This window comes from Diceros bicornis, chromosome 8, assembly GCF_020826845.1.
Source record: "Diceros bicornis minor isolate mBicDic1 chromosome 8, mDicBic1.mat.cur, whole genome shotgun sequence".
In the NCBI taxonomy this organism is placed as follows: domain Eukaryota; kingdom Metazoa; phylum Chordata; class Mammalia; order Perissodactyla; family Rhinocerotidae; genus Diceros; species Diceros bicornis.
Window position 1 is genome coordinate 80479783 of NC_080747.1, and position 20239 is coordinate 80500021.

General features: G+C 36.5%; 1 long non-coding RNA gene across 1 annotated transcript in view; it reads left to right on the forward strand.

The window, feature by feature from the left end:
* Window positions 1-11805, forward strand: part of LOC131409805 (uncharacterized) — a 31446-nt gene extending 19641 nt beyond the window's left edge. The window contains exon 3 of the long non-coding RNA XR_009221023.1: window positions 11607-11805. This is a non-coding gene — a long non-coding RNA (uncharacterized LOC131409805). The remainder of the gene's footprint in view (window positions 1-11606) is intronic.
* The last annotated feature ends 8434 nt before the right edge of the window (window positions 11806-20239 follow it).

The window sequence follows — 20239 nt, forward strand, 5'->3', positions numbered from 1 at the left end:
TGAAAATTTCCTGGGAAATAACTCAGGCCTAGAGAAACTAACCAACCCCTTTTCATTGGAGGGCAAGAGCAAAGAAAGTCAATCATAAAGATTGCCCCAATAGACATGTAGCTAAGTGGAGCATCCCACAAATAAAAACAAAATTCTGTCTTTCTAAGAACTTGATAAGACACAGGCAGACTAGATTGGGACATAAGAGCTCCCTGGACTGGTTTTATCTGTTGCTTCTTCAAACAGGTCTAAAACATTTTTGCATTCAGTGTATATTTAATGGGGACAAGAAGAAATTGATTTTTTATTTAATGTCATTTAAAAAACAGGTTCACTTATTATTTCATTTTCATTGTCTGAATCAGACCTGGTATTCTGGAAATAGTACAAACCATCTCACTTTCCTTTGTACATATTCTTCTTTATACTCTTGTGATCTTCCAAAACTTCTTGGGGGGCACATTAAGCCATTTACTACTTAGACAATAAAAGAAGAAAATTAGTTTCAGTAAACAGCACCATGCCATGTATTATTATTTTTAGGTTTTCAGTTAACTTGACCACTGGCTTTCGACAAACCAAGATGTGTGACCTTGCAGAAACAATCAACAGAAATAGATCTGTGTTAGCGAGATGCTGCTGTTGTTGCTGTATTGTGGTGCTATTTGGTTTGTTTTTCAGCTTCTAGCCCAAGGCCCTGTCCATATCACAGGGAGTAAATATCACAACACGCCAGCAATGCTTCATTTCTGTTACGTATGGGCAGCAGAGCTAGCCCCTAGCTGGCCTACTCTTTCGTCAGACTCTTCGCTAGGACAGACGTAGCCCTGCTTGGTGCCCTCTATTTTAGAGCAATCTTTCAAGATGAGAGACCAATTAGTCCCCAACTTTGCCTTAGAGCACTACCGCGTTAGGGGCTATCTCATTCCATTTTCCCCATTGATGTGACTTTCTTCCTCTGGCCTCTCTATCCTTTCCTTAGTTCTTCCTTTCCACAGAAAAAGGATTGACTGGTCTGACTGGTGAGATGAGGAGGATCTGGTGCCCATTGTTCCGTTGGTCCAGGTTCCTCAATTAGTTAGCGGCCCATGCCCTGGGGCCTCTCTCTCTGCTCCTGCTACCCAGGCTCAGTGGGCATGAGACTGTGATTTCCCCTTGCAGCAGATCTGTGGACACAATCTGCGTACACTGTATTCCTAAAAGGACTTTTCCAAGACCAGAACTCAGGCAACAGCTATTAGGAAGTCCATGTACAATCACAAACCCAAGCTGTGTTTTCTAATCCACCTCCACTGACGACGAAGCTGATATTTTAGTCTACATTTATCTAGCTCCTATGTCTATCTTCAAATGACTCGAAACTTAGGGGGAATGGGGAGCGTGTACTATATTGGCTCTATTTAAACTCTGAAATCACAGCTTGGCCACCTCCAAAGCTCCAGGGCACTGTTCCCAGAGAAGACGGTGGACCTGGCAGGTTCCCAGGACCTCGCCCAGGGAGGCCAGCACAGGAGGAAAAGTAAGAAATTGTGGGTAGCATTTGGCAGCTGATTGAGAATGTTTATGAGAATGTGAGACATTCCTTGGAAGCTCACAGAAAAACTCAGAAGAGAAAATTCAGGAGGAAGTGTGGCAAACACGTGAGCCGTGGGATCAAAACACTTCAAGTCGTTGTTACGTATGGGATCTCAGACTAGGGAAACCTGGGGAAATGCAGGTTACCTGTCGTATAGCAAGTCAGTTGTTATAAGCAACCTATTTCTTCAAAGCAATTTATTTCTGGTTTATGTCATTTAATACAAGAATATATCTGTGAGGTACACAGGATAACCATAATTTCCCTATTTCCCATATAGGAAACAGAGGCATAGAAGGCTAGAATTTACCCTATATTCTGTAGCTGGCAAGGGGTGGGAAAAGATTTAAAAATATATATGTTCTCTAATTTCTAGACTGATCTAATAATACATTACTTAGAATTCTTCAAGCCTACAAATTCTCCTTCACAGAAATATTTATAGAGAATTTTGCAGGAATATAAAGTTATTTAGACGTAACTGGATTCAAAAATAGAGAAATACTTCAGAGCTTAGTAACTGTGATGGGCAGACTTTAAGATGGCCCCCAATGATCACTGACTCCTGATATTCACACCTTGTGTAATCTTCTCCATTTGAGTGTGGACAGCACCTGTGACTTGCCTCTAGCCAACAGAATATGGCATGGTGATGGGTGTCACTTTTGTCATTATGTTACGTAGGACTGTAGTTTCCATCTTCTAGCAGACACTCATTATTGGCTCTGTGTCTTGCTGGCTTTAATGAAACAAACTGCCATGTGAAAAGGCCTACGTGGCAAAGAACTGAAGAAGACCTCCAGTTGACAGCCAGCAAGGGATTGAATCCTGCCGACAACGTGAGCTTGGAAGTGGATCCTTCCTTAGTCCAGCCTCTGATGAGATGCCATCCCTGGTGGACACCTTGTTTGCAGCCTCGTGAGCCTAAAGCAGGGGCCTCAGCGAAGCCGTGCCCTGATTCCTGACCACAGAAACTGTTAGGAAATAAACGTGTATTATTTTAAACTGCTTAGTTTGTGATAATTTATTTCGCAACAGTAGATAACTAAAATAGTAATTGATCCATTTTTTTTCAATAAAACAACAGGAATCCTCTTATAAAGGTAAAAGCTACAAACAGGTCTGACATTACATTTGCTCTCATCATCCTGTTTCATAAGCTACCCTAACTTCTACCAGGTAATATAATAAGTACATGTGCCTGGTGATCTTGCACGGCAGACATAGTCATCTTACTGTTATCTCTTACTTCCCTGACAGAATTTAATGCTCAGTTGTCTACTACCAGGCACTGTAAGGCCAAAATCATTTATTACAGAGTGTTTAAGAATATTTCTGTATTAACAAGTCCTGTGACATAAACATTAATGGAAAGCATAACTCAGTCTCAAGGTACCTTATGGAAGATTTATCCTGAACTACTTTACCAAGGCCTGGAGACAGGTGATCAAAATCCTCCTCTGATGATGTATGCGGCCCAGGACTGTTGTGGCAGAAGAAGGAAGGGAGGGAAAGAAAAACAAAGACGTCAACTCTCCTACATTGTTCCCAGGCAGCTTCTCACTTAGGGCATCTATTTTATCAAATGTCTTTTATTCCTCTTTCTCCCCATGCAAGTATTGGAAATGAGGAAGAAATTGGTTTAATGATTTCTGAGAAATCAGCTGAATTCTAATGTTGTTTGGTCACACCCAGTTGCAAAAATGTCAAGTGCATTTCCATTTCGAGTGCTTGCTTAAACAGCCGTGCAAAAGGGGAACACCCGGAAATCAGCATACATCATGAGAGAGTTTTGAATTTTTTTCAGTACACACTTGCATTAATCCACTCTGTTACTCTTGAAAATAATGCATTTTTCCAGCACATCGTTCCTTAAATGAGGGTGATCCATCACCACCGGAGATTCACCAGTGAGGTGCATTAATAAAAGCAGACAACTTCAGTTGTGTTTTCTTTGGGAAGCTTTGCTCCTCATGAGTACAACTTTTGGTTGCTTATGCCAAAAATCCAACCCAGATGTTTCTGCAACTTTTATTTTCCTTGCTAGGACATTTCCCTAGATAATAGTCTATCACAACTCTCATTCTACTCTTCATTAAGGAGTTGTTCATCTCAAAATATTCTATGTCATATAGTGGGATGGGGTTTTCTCACTTCTGAAAACTGAAGAATTAAACATGCCGTAGCAACTGGACTAGACATTCTGCTCCCTAACTCAGAACTCTAATGTGATTAAAAGACACGCACATTCAAGCAACCATTTGAATAGTAATTGGCGAGGCTCAGGTGTGGAATTTAGATAAATTTCACATTTTTATCACATATTTTTCAAATTTTAAATATTTCTGGATCATTTGCTTCCTGCAAATGGGTAATAATGGGCTATATAGGAGAACTGAATATTTAAATTTCGGTATTTAATTAGATTAAGAATTAGCTAAGTGATGTTTTATTGAATGAAATTATATGGTATTTTTTCTCCTAATCAAAACCTATTTTTTTGCCATTCCAAAATGTGTATAAGTACATCACATATTTAGGCAGCATTACTGACTGTGGGGTTTAATCTCTAAATATTGCTACTGTGTTTTAGAATCTGGACTTCCCATAGGGTGGGGTGAACTCTCTAGCGTAGCTACATTTTAGCTTTATTGAAAAGAAGATTTCATCTTCTCGTATTCCACACTAAAACTAAATATAATGATTTAAGTGAGTGTCTACGCTTGCAGTGTTGCATCAAATATTCAATCACCTCAATAATACTGAAAATAAAAATTTCTTAATCTACAAATCATAATATATAATCAGTGCTCAATTATATAATATGTTTATGAAATTTAGAGAAATATAAAAATATAACAATAAAATATATAGAAACTCCCTAGAGCTAATCACCTTTTTTGATGTTATTCTCGGTAATTAGATATGAGGGAATTTAATCAGGTAAAAACAATTGATAATAGATGTTAATGTGTTGATTAATCATAGCAATATACTTACATGATAGATCCACAGGGCTATGCATCATTTGAAACATACCTTACAAAAAATTCTCAGTAGAAACTGTGCTGAGTATCTAATTGTGTGAAGTTGACAAGAGATGGGAAGGGTTTTAAAAGAAAAGAATGACCATAAGACCCAGATGTAAGATCAGGGAGAGTCATGTGTCTTTATATAAAGAAAAGCTGGCCTGAAGAAAGAAATGGTACATCCCAATCAGCTGAGGAAGTAGGCACAAAGAAAGTACTGAAGAAATGAATTAGAAGCCTCAAAGGCAAACACTAAATACGAAAAAGGAACATGGTGTGAAACAAAGGAAGAGAGGGGGAACAGATAAATTTACATGCTTGATTTTTTCCTTATAATTTCCTAAGTTTGGCTTTGAATTTTATAGTGTCCCAGAGCAACAGAGTTCAAATTAGTAATATAGGAATAATAATTTTTAATCACCAACTGGAGTTAGTATGTAGAAAGCCACAAGTGAGTATCACTCCTTCCAAAGAAGTTGACGAACCTGGGTAAGCTGCAAAATCAGTTTAAAAAAATCAGAGAATTAGGTATGCAAAGAAACCACAATGAACTAAAATCCTGAAAGCTATGAGCACTTGAGCAGCTGCTGTCACCACTAACAGTGGGATGAGAAGAGGAGGAATCTTCCAGAGATAAGGACAAGACATGTAGTAATCGGACCAACCTTTAATGAACTTTCACAGCAGTCTGTAGACCAGTGTGACGGGTGAGAATCACATGCCATCTCAGCCACAGAGGGACTCTGCACTCACTAGCCAAATCTTTCCCCAAGCGTTCACCACGATGGGGTACCCTGAAGCCTGGAGACATAGCGGGAGAGTTGAGAGAGATTCTCTCTGAGTACATGGGTCTTTCCCATGGGCAAAGCAGCCATCGCTGAAAGCAGGTCTGGGGAGGGAGTGATGGAAGAAATTCATAGAGGTCCTCTGGGCTTCGCCGGCTGGACTGCAGCAGAATGCCAAAGGCTGGGCCAGGGTGGGAGGATAGAGAGAAATCCCTAGAAACTCTGGCCCTTCCCCAAGTGTACTGCAGTAGGCCTCCAAAACCTGAGGTCTGGGCTGCAGGATAGACAGAGATCTCCCAAGGAGCAGGACCAGAGAGCAAAGAGAACTCCAAAATGGCCCAGAAAGCTGGAAGCTGGAAGTAAGAGAAAAAAATCACCAGACTCCTGCCACTGCTCAGATCCGAAGCCTTGCTAAAGGGAGGCATTTTAAGTTAGGTCTTCAAAGTGCTTTAAAAGTCAGTGATGAGCTGCATTTAACTAAAGCTGCAAGAAAAGTCAGATGGAGGTCAAATATAGACTAGGCATATTTAGCCCTCATCACTAATGGCTGACACAAGAAGAACATCCCTTTAAAGAGATAAATGTTATTTACCTTGGTTTCTTACGTACAAAGTCTGTCATAAAAAACAATAATAATATTAATAACAGACACAAAGAAATAAGCAATATGACCTTTGTTGAAGAGAGGAAACAATTGATGGAAATAGAACTAGAATTGGCCACAGTGCTGGAATTATCAGACAGGGACTTTAAAATAACTGGGAGAGATACACCTAATGGCAAAGGTGGACAACACGCATGCACAAATGACAAATTTTAGCATAGAGATGGACACTATAAAAATAAAGAAAATGAAAAATACGATATAAGAAATAATTTTTTTCTTCTTAACAGAAGACTGGACACAACAAAGGAATCAATGAATTTGAAGACGCGTGGATAGAAATTATTTAAAGTATAACCCAAAGAGAAAAAGAAAAGCACAGAACACCTGAGATCTGTGGAGCAACATCAAATGGTAATATATGTGTAATTGAGGTCCCAGAAGGAGGGAAAATAGAAATTGGGCCAGGAGAATTATTTGAACAGATTACAGCTGAGATTTTTTTCCAATTTATTAAAACATATCAATCCATAGATTGAGAAAGCTCAACAAACCCTAAGCCGGATAAATGCAAAGAAAACCATAACTGGTTTCATCATAGACAAACTGATGAAAACCACATATAAAGAAACAGCTAAAGGAAAAAGAATCATCACATAGAGATATATTGGTAGCTGACTTTTCATCAGAAAAAATGTGGACCAAATACAATAGAATGACATCTTTAAAGTGCTGAAAGAAAAACAAAAAAGAACTGTCAAACTGGAATTCCATACTGAGTGAAAATATTCCTCAAAAATGAAGGCAAAAGAAAGACATTTTCAGACAGATAGAAGCTAAGCAAATTCCTCACTAGCAGACCTGTACTGGATGGAATGTTAATAGATGTTCTTCAGGAATCGATACCATAGGGTAGTCAGATATGCAGAAACCAATAAGGGGACCAGATAGGGTAAAAATATGAGTAAGTATAAAATATCTTTTTATTTTATTCAAGTACACATATACAAATTCTGTGTCCAGCAAGACTATCGGTGCCATTTTGCTAATAGCATTTGTTCACTTCGTGTCTCTGTGTCACATTTTAATAATTCTCTCAATATTTCAAACTTTTTCACTGTTATATTTGTTATGGTGATCTGTGATCAGTGATCTTTGCTGTTACCATTGTAATTGTTTTGGGGCACCACAAACCGCACCCATATAAGACGATGAACTTAATAGATGTTGTGTGTGTTCTGACTGCTCCACCTACTGGCCAATCCCCTCCTCTCTCCCTCTCTTCAGGCCTCCCTATTCCCTGAGACACAACATTATGTCTACTACGGCCTCTAAATGTTCAAAGGAAAGGAAGAGTTTCATGTCTCTCACTTTAAATCAAAAGCTAGAAATGATGAAGCTTAGTGAGGAAGGCACGTTGAAAACTGAGATAGGCTGAAAGCTAGGCCTCTTGTGCCAAACAATTAGCTAAATTGTGAATGTAAAGGAAAAGTTCTAAAGGAAATTAAAAGTGCTACTCCAGTGAACACATGAATGGTAGTAAAGCAAAACAGCCTTATTGCTGATACAGAGAAAGTTTGAGTGGTCTGGATAGAAGATCAAATAAGCCACAACATTACCTTAAGCCAAAGCCTAATCCAGAGCAAGGCCCTAATTCTTTTCAATTCCATGAATGCTGAGAGAGGTGAGGAAGATGCAGAAGAGAAATTTGAAACTATCGGAGGCTAGGTCATAAGGTTTAAGGAGAGAAGCAATCTCCATAACACAACAGTGCAAGGTGAAGCAGCAAGTCTTGATGTAGAAGCTACAGCAGGTTATCCAGAAGATCTAGCTAAGATAATTAATGAAGGTGACTACATCAAACAACAGATTTTCGATGTAGGTGAAACAGCTTTGTACTGGAAGAAAATGCCGTCTAGGACTTTCATAGCTAAAGAGGAGAAGCCAATACCTAGCTTCAAATCTTCAAAGGACAGGCAGGCTGACCTGTTAGGGGCTAATGTAGCTGGTGACTTTAAGTTGAAGCCAATGCTCATTTACCATTCCAAAAATCCTAGAGCCCTTAAGAACCATGCTAAATCTACTCTGCCTGTGCTCTATAAATGGAACAACAAGGCCTAGATGACAGCACATCTGTTTACAACACGATTTACTGAATATTTTAAGCCACCTGTTGAGACCTACTGCTCAGAAGAAGATTTCTTTCAAAATATTACTGCTCATTGACAATGTACCTGGTCACCCAAGAGCTCTGATGGAGACGTACAATGAGATTAATGCTGTTTTCATGCCTGCTAACACAACATCCATTCTACAGCATGTGGATCAAAGAGTAATTTTAACTTTCAAGTCTTAGTATTTGAGAAATACATTTCATATGGCTATAGCTGCCACATATAGTGATTTTTCTGATGGATCTGGGCAAAATAAATTGAAAACCTCTGTAAAGGATTCACCATTCTAGATTAAGAACATTTGTGATTCATGAAAAGTGGTCAAAACATCAACATTAACAGGAGTTTGGGAGAAATTGTTTCCAACTCTCAGGGATGACGTTGAGAGGTTCAAGACGTCAAGTGGAGGAAGTAACTTACAGATGTGGTGGAAATAGCAAGAGAACTAGAATTAGAAGTGGATCCTGAAGACGTGACTGAATTGCTGCAATCTCATGATAAGACTTTAACAGATGAGGAGTTCCTTCTTAAGGATGAGCAAAGAAAGTGGTTTCTTGAGATGGAAACTATTCCTGGTGAAGATGCTGTTAAGATTGTTGAAATGACAACAAAGGATTTAGAATGTTACATAAACTTAGTTGATAAGGCAGTGGCAGGGTTTGATAGGACTGAATCCAATTTTGAAAGAAGTTCTGCAGTAGGTAAAACGCCATCAAACAGCATCTCACGCTACAGAGAAGTCGTTCATGAAAGAAAGGGCCAATTGATGCGGCAAGCTTCACTGTAGTCTTATTTTAAGAAATTGCCACAGCCACCAAAACTTCAGCACCCACCACCCTGACCCGTCAGCAGCCGTCAACATCGAGGCAAGACCCTCCACCAGCAGGAAGATTACAACTCACTGAAGACTCTGATGACGGTTAGCATTGTTTAACAATAAAGTTGTTTTTTTTTTTTTTTAAAACAACTCAGATTTATTGTTTTACAGTTCTGTAGGTTAGCAGTCTGACATGGGTCTCTTTGGGCTAAAATCAAGGTGTTGGCAGAACTAGGTTCTAACAATAAAGTATTTTTTATTTAAGGTACATACATTGTTTTTTTAGACATAATGCTGTTGCATATTTAATAGACTACAGTATAGTGTAGACATAACTTTTATGTGCACTGGGAAACGAAAAAATTCATGTGACTCGCTTTATTGTGATTGGCTTTATTGTGGTAGTCTGGAAACAAACCTGCAATATCTTGGAGGTGTGCCTGTATAGAAGTAAAATATATTACAATAAGATCATGGAATTATACTGTTGTACTTTTTGACATTGTTATAAAGTAGTATAAATAGAAGCAAATATGAAAATGATAGATGAAATCAATCATAATATATTAAATTAAAATGGACTAATCACTCCCCGTAAAAGGCAGAGGTTGTTAAACTGGATTAAAAAAGAAAAAATGGATTCCATTATATATTGTTTCCAAGAAACACAGTTTAAATATTAACAAAGATGTTGAAAATAAAAGCATGGAAATATGCACTCTGCAAACACTAAGCACAGGAAACTGTCGTGGCTACATTAACATCGGAGTAAATTTCAAGACAATGATTTTACTAGAACTAAAGACATTTCATAAAGATAAAAGAGTGAATTCATTAAGAAGATCTAACAATTTTAAATATACAAGTACATAAAAACAAAGCTTTCAAGTACATGAAGCACAACTTAAACACTAAAGGGAGAAATAGATAAAATTCACATACAGTTGGATATTTTAAGAACATTTTCTCAGCGATTGAAAGGACAAGTAGATAAAATATTGGTGTCACAGAAGACTTGAACAATAGCATCTATTAAGCTGGCCTGATTGATTGATATCTCTAGAACACTACACCCAACAGCTATAGATAACTCACACCTTTTGTAAGCATACCTAGAATATTCACCAAGAGGGACAATATGCTGGGGCATAAAACAAGTCTCAGTACATTTCAAAGGATCAAAATAATATAGAATAGTGTTTATGACCACAATAAGGTTAATTAGAAATTAATAACAATAAAATATCAAGAACATCAGAAAATATTTGGAAATAAAAACACAATTTTAAATGGCCCATCATCAAGATGCAGAACCAAATCAGTCTGGCAAACTTCCAGATGTTATCAGGACACAAGATTACAAATATAGAGCTATACAGTTGAGTGGACCCCCTTTAAGAGCACAAGGAACTGATTAGTCCTTCTAATGTGATATAGAAATATTCTTTAGGTTTCATGATCACTGATAGTTAATTTCCACTCCTCAGGGTCTTGATCAACTCTGTCATTCAGTTCTGTCTGAAATATCTGGAAATATTCTTTTACAGTTTCTCCCCAACTCCCCATTTTATTCTCCATTCTCAGCAAAATAGTTTATAGCATTACCAGAATAGTGCAGGAGTCAGAGGTGGTAAAAACATCTAGTTCCCCTAGGAGTCTGCAATGCTAAAGTTATCGTTCTAACAACAGGAATTTTACAAGGGAAGGTTAGGCTCTGGGAATGAATGTTATTAATGGAGTCAACTCAACATCACAGTTGCAATTTAAATAATGGAATGTTGGCATAGTTAAAAGATAAGTTCTCTAGTATTATTAAACGTCTTGTAATCAAGCAAGAAAAACGAATGTAAAGAATGGGATATTATACAAAAATAGAACATAAAAGCCATAATGATTGTTCAATAGGTAAGTGCAGCTGCATGAAACTAATGTGCATAAAAATATTTTACTTTGACCTCTTTTAAGAAGACGTTTTGGAAATTGATAAAGTGTACCAAAATCAAAAGATTTTACATCTGATTGTAATACCTGCATCAATAGAGTAATATCTGATCACAAATATTTTCTGTTAAATTGCTAGTAAGTATTGGGCCTATTTTGCAGATGTAATTAAATTTTCTCCCCTCTTTGGAAGATGTTTTTGCTCTTCAGATTGTTTCTCTAATCAAAGTAACCTTGTTGTTCTATTTTATAAAAGTAATGCATAGATATTATTAAATATATCATATATAGAAACGTCTAAACTGAGGAAATGTATAAAGGAGATAATGAAGTTGCTCCTGAAGTCACCCTAGAGATCATCACTGTTTAACAGTCAATAAATATCCATTCAGACTTGTTTATGTACATAAACAAAAATTAGATATATATATGTAGATATGTGTGTGTGTAGAGCATTTATTAAATGTGCATGGAATTATAAGTATATATACATACATATTGTCCTATAATCTGATTTATTCACATTAATTATGCAATGCAGCTATATTTAATAATGTGCTATAGATAATAAAATCCAACTTTTATAATAGCTATATGCTGGGCATCTTTCCCAGCACTTGATATAAATTAACTCATTTTATCTTTATAATAACCAGTGTGTTATATACAATTATTATACTCATTTACAGGTAAGAAAAATGAAGAGCAACGACATCAAGTAAATTGTCCAAGTTACATCACTAAGAAGTGGAACAACAGAGCACTTCATCCTCTTTAACAGTTGCCTGGCAGCCCGATGTACAGACGCACCTTGGTTTATTTAATTTCACATATGGATGAACATTTAAGCTACTTCTACTATTACAATTGATGTTGTAATAATCATTCTTGTACATATATTTTTGTATATTTGTCCATAGGATAATTTCCTAGGGTAAATAGACTAGCTGGACTCTAGGAAACTGGGAGGTGGAGGGGTACATAGGCATGTATATATATATGCATGTATATACATAATAAAATAAATAAAAGAAATACAGTTTTTGTTTTTTGAAAGATTATTGGTAACAGTATGTATGGAGAAATATATACTTTGATGATAAATTTCATACATACATATAGATATGTTACACATGTGTGTATATATATTCTTACAAATAGATTTTATACACACAAACACCTATATATATATCATGTAAGTATTGTGTATGTATCATGTGCATACCACATATATGTATAAATGTATGTATATATAAACATGAAATTTTACATCACAGTGTATATTTCTCCGTACATCCCCATTACCAATAATCTTTGCAAAAAACCCACCAATTTGTGTTTCTTTTACTATTAGTGATATTACACATCTTTTCATAAAGTTTGTTAGCTATTTGTTTTTCCTTTCCCAAGAATATTTGATCCTGTGTTTGCCTCTGCTCTGGGGGACTACTGTTCCACATTTGTGCTTCGGTGACTATGCTTCTAGGCTACTCAGCGCCCCCAAAGGAAAGCACGTGTTCCCTATAACTCATCTATAGTTAAAATAAAAGTGCCTGAGAGTTGACCTCTGTGGGAAGAACACCTGCCTGGAATGCGAGGCGAATAGATGCATAAACCCCATGTGAGATGCGCCTGCCTCTATTTGTAATGCAAAGTTTGTTAATAAGAGCCAGCTGTCTCACAGAGCCAGCGAGTTCCTGCTCAGAACATGTTTACTAAAAGGCCCTCTCCAAATGACAACCAACTGGGCAAGTATCCTCAAGCTGTTTTTAGATGAGAGAAAAGAAGGAAAAATGGGATTAAAGATACATTTTATAGAATTCCTGCTGAACAACTCCAGGAAGCTTTCCAATAAATTTAAGGTGGTACTCAATAAAGCAAAAACTTAATTCTACTCAGAAATTGCTTTCAAGAGCTCATGAAAAGGCTAAACAGTTCTTATGACCCTTAGTATTCTTCATTTTTCCTTCATTTGGACCATTTCATCAAAGCAACTTCTAATCAGTCAGTAATGATGCAGATCTCTTTACTCGTTCAAAATATATATCAATTATCCATTTTTCTGTCTCATGAAAAGAGTTTAAATATCATTGTTCCTAGATCTAAAAATGAATGCCTTGAAATGACTTTTTCAAAATATAATGTTACTTTCCCCCACTGTGTGTGTTTGTGTGTATGTGTGTGTCTTTTCAAGCACTTTAGACAAAAAATAACATACATTTCATCTAGAAATATTTAGGAGGCCAATAGGAAGCTTTATTACTCATAGAAGGAAAATTATGAAAGAGAAATTAAGCAAGTTGTTTAGTGTGTGGATTGTAATTTGGAATATTCTGAGAAACAGGACCTAATTGGAAGAGAGCCTTCAGGAGGAATTCCATGCCAACTCAACCAGCATTTTATTTATTTGGAAGTCACAAATTTTGAACAGTCTAAACTAGTGATTTCCAACCTGTGGAAACTTTGCAGAATCCTATGGCTATACTGAGTTATTGCACAAAGTTGAATAAGATCCAAATGCAAACCGAAATATAGTAAAACAGAGTTGTTGCCTTACATTTGAAGGCTTCTTGCAAATCAGTACAAAAAAATGATGGTCCAAAGGAAAAAGTAGTGAGCAAAAAATACAAGTAGGGAATAGATTTTATAAAATACCAGGAGCCAGGACATGGAATTTTTTTTTTTTTATAATTTTATTTATTTATTTTTCCCCCAAAGCCCCAGTAGATAGTTGTACGTCATAGCTGCACATCCTTCTAGTCACTGTATGTAGGATGCGGCCTCAGCCTGGCCGGAGAAGCGGTGCGTCAGTGCACACCCGGGATCGGAACCGGGGCCGCCAGCAGCGGAGCGCGCGCATTTAACCGCTAAGCCATCGGGCTGGCCCCTGGGACATGGAATTTTGATATGTTGCCTTTCATTTGGAAGGACTGAATGACAGAGTGCTGAGAGCACCGGCGCCTGAGTGAGATGGACTCGGGTTCCAGCCTGAGTCTCCTTGTCTTTATTTATAAGAGGAAAATAGCAGTAGTTCTTACCTTACAGTGTTCTGTGGGAATTGAAAAAGAGAATGCCTTGGTGCTTGGTGGCTAATAATGAGATAGCATTCTTCGTTTATTATTTAGTCAAAGAATTGAATGATACTATTCAATGTTTGCATGATGTTGAGAAATAAACATACCACATTATATGTAGAAGTCCAAACGGAATCATCTTGCTACACTGGAAGAAAAGTTGGCAATATGAATTGACAAGGTAAGTAATTCCACATGTAGAATCCATAATAAAGAAATAGAAAAATAATGAAAAGTATATGTACAAGGTTGTTTGCTAAAAATTTCCTTATAGTAGCAAAAAATAATTCTAAACATATAAAATGTATAACTTTGTATATGTATATAATGGAGTGTAACACAGTCATAAAAAATAATATGGTGGACTGATTTAATTACATGAAAAGATGTTCGTACATGTGGATTGTTTTTTTTTTTTCAAGATTTTTATTCATTTATATTTTTCCCCTCAAAGCCCCAGTGATAGTTGTATGTCATAGCTGCACATCCTTCTAGTTGCTGTATGTGGGACGCGGCCTCAGCATGGCCGGAGAAGCGGTGCGTCGGTGCGAGCCCGGGATCCGAACCCCGGGCCACCAGCAGCGGAGCATGAACACTTAACCTCTAAGCCACGGGGCCAGCCCTGGATTGTTTTAATCCACATAGAGTAGTCCTGTTTTCTAAGAAGTTCTAAAATATACACATTTTTAAAGTACAGAAGAATATGTATGAAAAATTTTGTGAGTTATTTCTAAATAGTGAAATTTGAGTTGATGTATTATTTTATTACTTTCGTAATTGTTCCATAATCAATGCATTTTACTCATCTACATTTGGAACAGTGTATGAGAAGTACGGATGGAAGAGAAGTATTACACAGTTCCTGATTACAGTAACAACACCTTTGCCGTGTAAAGCAGTACATATTAATGCCTATTTACATGGATCATATAATTCCCTCACAATAGCAGGTAAACTAAACCTTAATGAATTGCTACTTCTTAATAAATTCTTAACTTTTAATCGTCTTGCCCTTGATAGGGTGAGCTATGGTAAAGATGGAGAAAAGTTTTTTCAAATCTGAACTCTAGTCCTAGGTCCACCTTTCCTCTTGTGAAAAAAAAGTCTGAGCATTTCTCATATTTTTAAAAATGTTACGAGACACATTGGTCAGGTAGCAAAGAGTAAAACTTTACATCAATAATTTTGCTAAAGTTTCCTAACACATTTTTTACTCAAAAACATAGAAATCAATGCTACATCACTCTTCCATTTATTGATCCAAGAAATGTTTATGGAATACCTACTGTGTGCCCTGTACAGACCCAGAGTTGAAGCTTAAGTGTAAAAGATGACTGGACACGTCTGTTGATATCTAAAACAAAAGTGTCACTAACGATTTGTCAACGCAAAATAACTAATAATCATTCAATAGATAAGAGAAATAAAGTGAGTTTACTTGAGCCAGAGTGGGGATTATAATCCAGGAAGCCTTTAGAAAGCGTTCTGGAGAAGCATGGTTTACAGTCCTGTCTTATATCTTTTTAGAACAAAGAATATACATTAAACGCACCCAGGATACATTTTCATCAAAGTTTCAAAGAGGTTTTCAATCGCAAATTAACAGGTCAATGTGACCGTGATGTCAGGAAAGGGACTAATCCGGGTGTTACCAATAGGGCGTGGGGTGTTACCAATAGGGAGTTACCAATAGGATGTAGGAGGGGAAGTATGCATTCTTACCTTAAGCGAGTGTATTCTTTACCTTAATGGTTAAGCAGATGTGCAATGTAAGTTTGATAAGTCATAAATCAGGCTTTTTAGTTCAAGCCGAATCAGTTTTGAACCAGAATAGTTACCCCATATACCTTAATATGTGAAAATCTGTCAGATTAAAAGAATTAGGTAATGAAAGGAAGAAATTACTAGTATTTTGAAGCATTTCGAAGAAAAAAATAATAAAATTTTTATCCAAGGATTGATATTTCTCTAAGCTCATTTAATGGTATTGTTTTTCTTTTCCTATGTTGGCCTTTATTTCCAACTGATAAACTTTTTTTTTTTTAATTTTTTTTTATTTATTTCTCTTTCCCCTCAAAGCCCCAGCAGATAGCTGTATGTCATAGCTGCGCATCCCTCCAGTCGCTGTATGTGGGACGCGGCCTCAGCATGGTCGGACAAGGCGGTGTGTTGGTGCGAGCCCGGGATCTGAACCCGGGCCGCCAGTAGCAAAGTGCGAGCACTTTACCGCTAAGCCACGGGGCCGGCCCCCAACTGATAAACTTTTAACTACTAGATTTGATTTGAATATTATAGAAAAGATTACCACGATAGCATTTCCATTACTCCTATACAGAGTGGAAAGTAGAGATGGAACTGTCATAGTACCTGGTTAATCATAGAGGAACTACTTCACATACGTCAGAATCCCTTTCTAAGGGTGTTATGTATAATTTCAGTACACCAACAAAATACTATTTTATCTAATCATGACTGGCTGAGCTAGAATTTGTGAATACAGGGACAATGACTTTTCTTAGTGAATTTGTTGCTTTCTTGATAAAATGCAGATTGTGAAGAGAAATGAACAACCACAGGAGGCTCCATTCAAGTTTGCTAAGTCAATTCATTTAAATTCGACAAATGTTTATTGAACACCCACTGGGTGCCAAATCTTGGTGCTAGAGTGATTGATTTATAATGGTTTGGATGGTTATCAATTAACAGAGTTTAAAATATTTTCATTGCTATATGTGTGGTTGGGTGGGGTTCTGAGATAATTAACATATTAAAATCCTGTAAATTCCTAGAGAAATGATACAGAAAGATAAACAAATGTTATTCTCTGTACTCATAACTATCATTTCTTTTGTAACAACCTATTTGTTAGAAAATTGTGCTTTAAAAACAAATATGGAAAATTCATAGTGGATAACGAATGCAAGTGGAAATCAAGTTTGCAAATTGAGACTTTACAAAAATCCTGGCAAATCAACATCTGTTCCTAGAAAGTTACTCAGACATGCTAATAAATAAAGAAAGATAAAGTTATACATAAAATCATGAGGCTAAATGAGCCTTCAGGATGAGGATCTTTATTTTTTATCTTCTCAGAAAAACTATATCAAATCCTTCACAGATTTGGCTATTCTATTCATGCAAACCTCCAAGAGAAGAGATTCTCTTTTTTTAAGCTGTGACAGGACATTCATTTATTCATTAAAGTAATATTTATTGAATGCTGCGGCAGGCCACTTGATTTCTCTTCATGTGGTCAAAACCCATTAAGCTTACCAGTTAGTTGCCAATTTCTAGTTTTTTATTGCTGAATTTCCTTTTCACATCTCACAGATTATTCTACAATATTTCACGCCTCTGTGCCTCTCTTGCTCTTCAGTCTACTCTTAAAACTCTCCCATGATTCTTTTAATATGAGCAAAGTCAAAGAATCTAGAGTTTAACTAGTGCATAGTCTTAGTAGATAAACTCTTATAGTAGCAGAAGCAAAAAAACAAGGAATCCAAGATTTTTATTTTAGACCCAGTTTTGTCACACCAATTGTTTATCTGAATTCTAGTCACTGGCGAAGGAAACTGCCAACATAGGATGCTTGGTTAGCTCAGTTCTGGGACGTGAGGTTGGACTTCTATAAAGTGAGGTACCAGGAGTGGTGAAAAGCAAGAAAAGTAATTCCAATAGGTGGTCCTCAGAGATAGCCACTGACAGCTTTGCCTGCCCATTTGCTTCCCATGAAGCCACGCGGCTTAGAAAACAGATCTGCTCTCAGGGCTAGGCATGTCGCAATGAGGGGTTGTGCTTTATAGTGGCACAATGAAATATTGGGCATCTCTTTGCATACGTTTTCAAATAATGATGAGGGAAACGTGATAGAGACAGATTCATTATCTATGAATATCTCTGCCTCCTTGCCTACCATAATTCCCTCCCTTCCCCCAACGGGAAAATATAGCTTCTTAGGTATTTTATAAATGAAGAAACAGGATACAGGGAGAGGGTGCAGACAAGAGTAGAGGACTTGTTTCAGAGGCTAAATCAATCAATGTAACAAAGAGCTGGGAATAGAGGAAGAAATTGAGAAAAAGACTACCATATGATCCAGCTATTCCACTGTTGGGTATTTATCCAAAGAACTTGAAAACACCAATTTGCAAAGGTAAATGCACCCCTGTGTTCATTGCAGCGTTATTCACAATAGCCAAGACTTGGAAGCAACCTAAGTGCCCGTCAAGGGATGAATGGATAAAGAAGATGTGGTATATATACACAATGGAATACTACTCAGCCATAAGAAATGATGAAATCCAGCCATTTGTGACAATGTGGATGGACATTGAGGGTATAATGCAAAGTGAAATAAGTCAGAGGGAGAAGGTCAAATACCGTATGATTTCCTTCATTAAGTAGTAGATAATAACAACAATAAACAAACACATAGGGACAGAGATTGGATTGGTGGTTACCAGAGGGGAAGGGGGGAGGGAGGAGGGTGAAAGGGATAATTCAGTACATGTGTGTGGTGATGGGTTGTAATTAGTATTTTGGTGGTGAACATGATGTAATCTATGCAGCAATAGAAGTACAATGATGTACACCTGAAATTTTTACAATGTTATAAACCAATGTTACTGCAATAAACAAAAAATTAAAAAAAAAAAAAAAGAAAACTTGAGATGGGAAGAATGATTGGTGTGAGGTGTGAGAGATTCCAAGTGAGCTACAGTGAATGAACAGGTTCTTTGGGATGTCGCCCGGGGCTCTTCAGGGGACCTGAGTAAAGGAGGAAGTTCTTTTTTCTTCCGTGGGTTGTCTGTCCTCCAGCACTTCTCTAAACGTGACTGTGCAGACGCGGAAGCCCAGTGTCCCAGGGTTTGTGGGCTGTAATGTAATACTCAGTTTATCTGTATTTCTCCTTCTCTAGATTTTGAACTTATTAAAGGCAGTTCTGTTTTATTCATCTTTGACTTCTGGCCATCATTGAATGATTGTGGGATTATTTCAACATTTATCTAGGATTCTACTTTAGCATTTCCAATACTAAGCTTTCATTACAGTATTTTAATTATCACTTTCTCTGGAAAGCATTAATATGTTTGTGTTACCGTGACTAGATTAGATAGATAGATAGATAGATAGATAGATAGATAGATAGATAGATAGATAAATAGAGACATAGGCATACATATATTCAACCTATGTCTCAAAGGTATATATGTTAAAGGCACAATCAGAATATTAGACTTTATTCTTGAGAAATATTGCAAAGATGTGATGATTTTGTGCCTGAGAAAACTTGTCTTCTACCTCTGAAGGTATACAACTTGGCAGCTACTGTTTGAACAAAGATATATATATTCTGATATTGAGGATTTAAAACATTTTAAAATATCTTTTAAGTTTTATTATATTCTAAGTCTAGAATATCACCTAAGAAAATAATTTTTAATTCAGAAAACAAATTTATGTGCAAAGATATTCATTGAGCATTGTTTTTTGATAATGAAAAACTGGAAATATCCAAAATATCCTAGAAAGAGAATAATATAGGTAAATTGTTATAGTCTTAAAACAAAACAGTTGGAAAATATTTTAAGTTATGATGTTGCTGAAAAATGCAAGATTAAACTAATATACATATATATAAAATTAATTTTAAAGTACAGATAGAAAATGATTAGAAAGTAATACAGTTGAATGTGAATAATGGGTTTTTTAGTGTTCTTTAGACTGGGTTATTTTTTCTTTCCTTTTACATTTCCGTATTAACTACATTTCTATAATTGTATAACTTTCAAAATAACTTTAAAATCTTATTATGAAGGAATAATTAGAATACTATTTCTACAATTCTATTAATAAAATTTCTTCAAATTTCTCACGTGCCCAGTAAATTAGCATGCACATCTACCAGTCAATCAACATATATTGAGTACGTTCTGTATATGAGACAGTGTATTAGATGCTGGGCATACAAAGGCTAGGCTTTTCGTGTCAGGAATCTCTCCTATGTTACTTTTTAAAATAAGGAAAAATGACTTATATGACAAGATAATCACATGTATTTTGGGAATTTTTACTAAGATATTAAAATGTTGTGTACTACCTTTTTGTATATGTTGGGGATTAAAAATATACGTAAAATTCACAATAAAATATATTAGCTACAATTAAGTTCCAAATAATACTTTAGAAGTAAGCCAGCCTAGGGCCGGCCCCGTGGCTTAGCGGTTAAGTGCGTGTGCTCCACTATC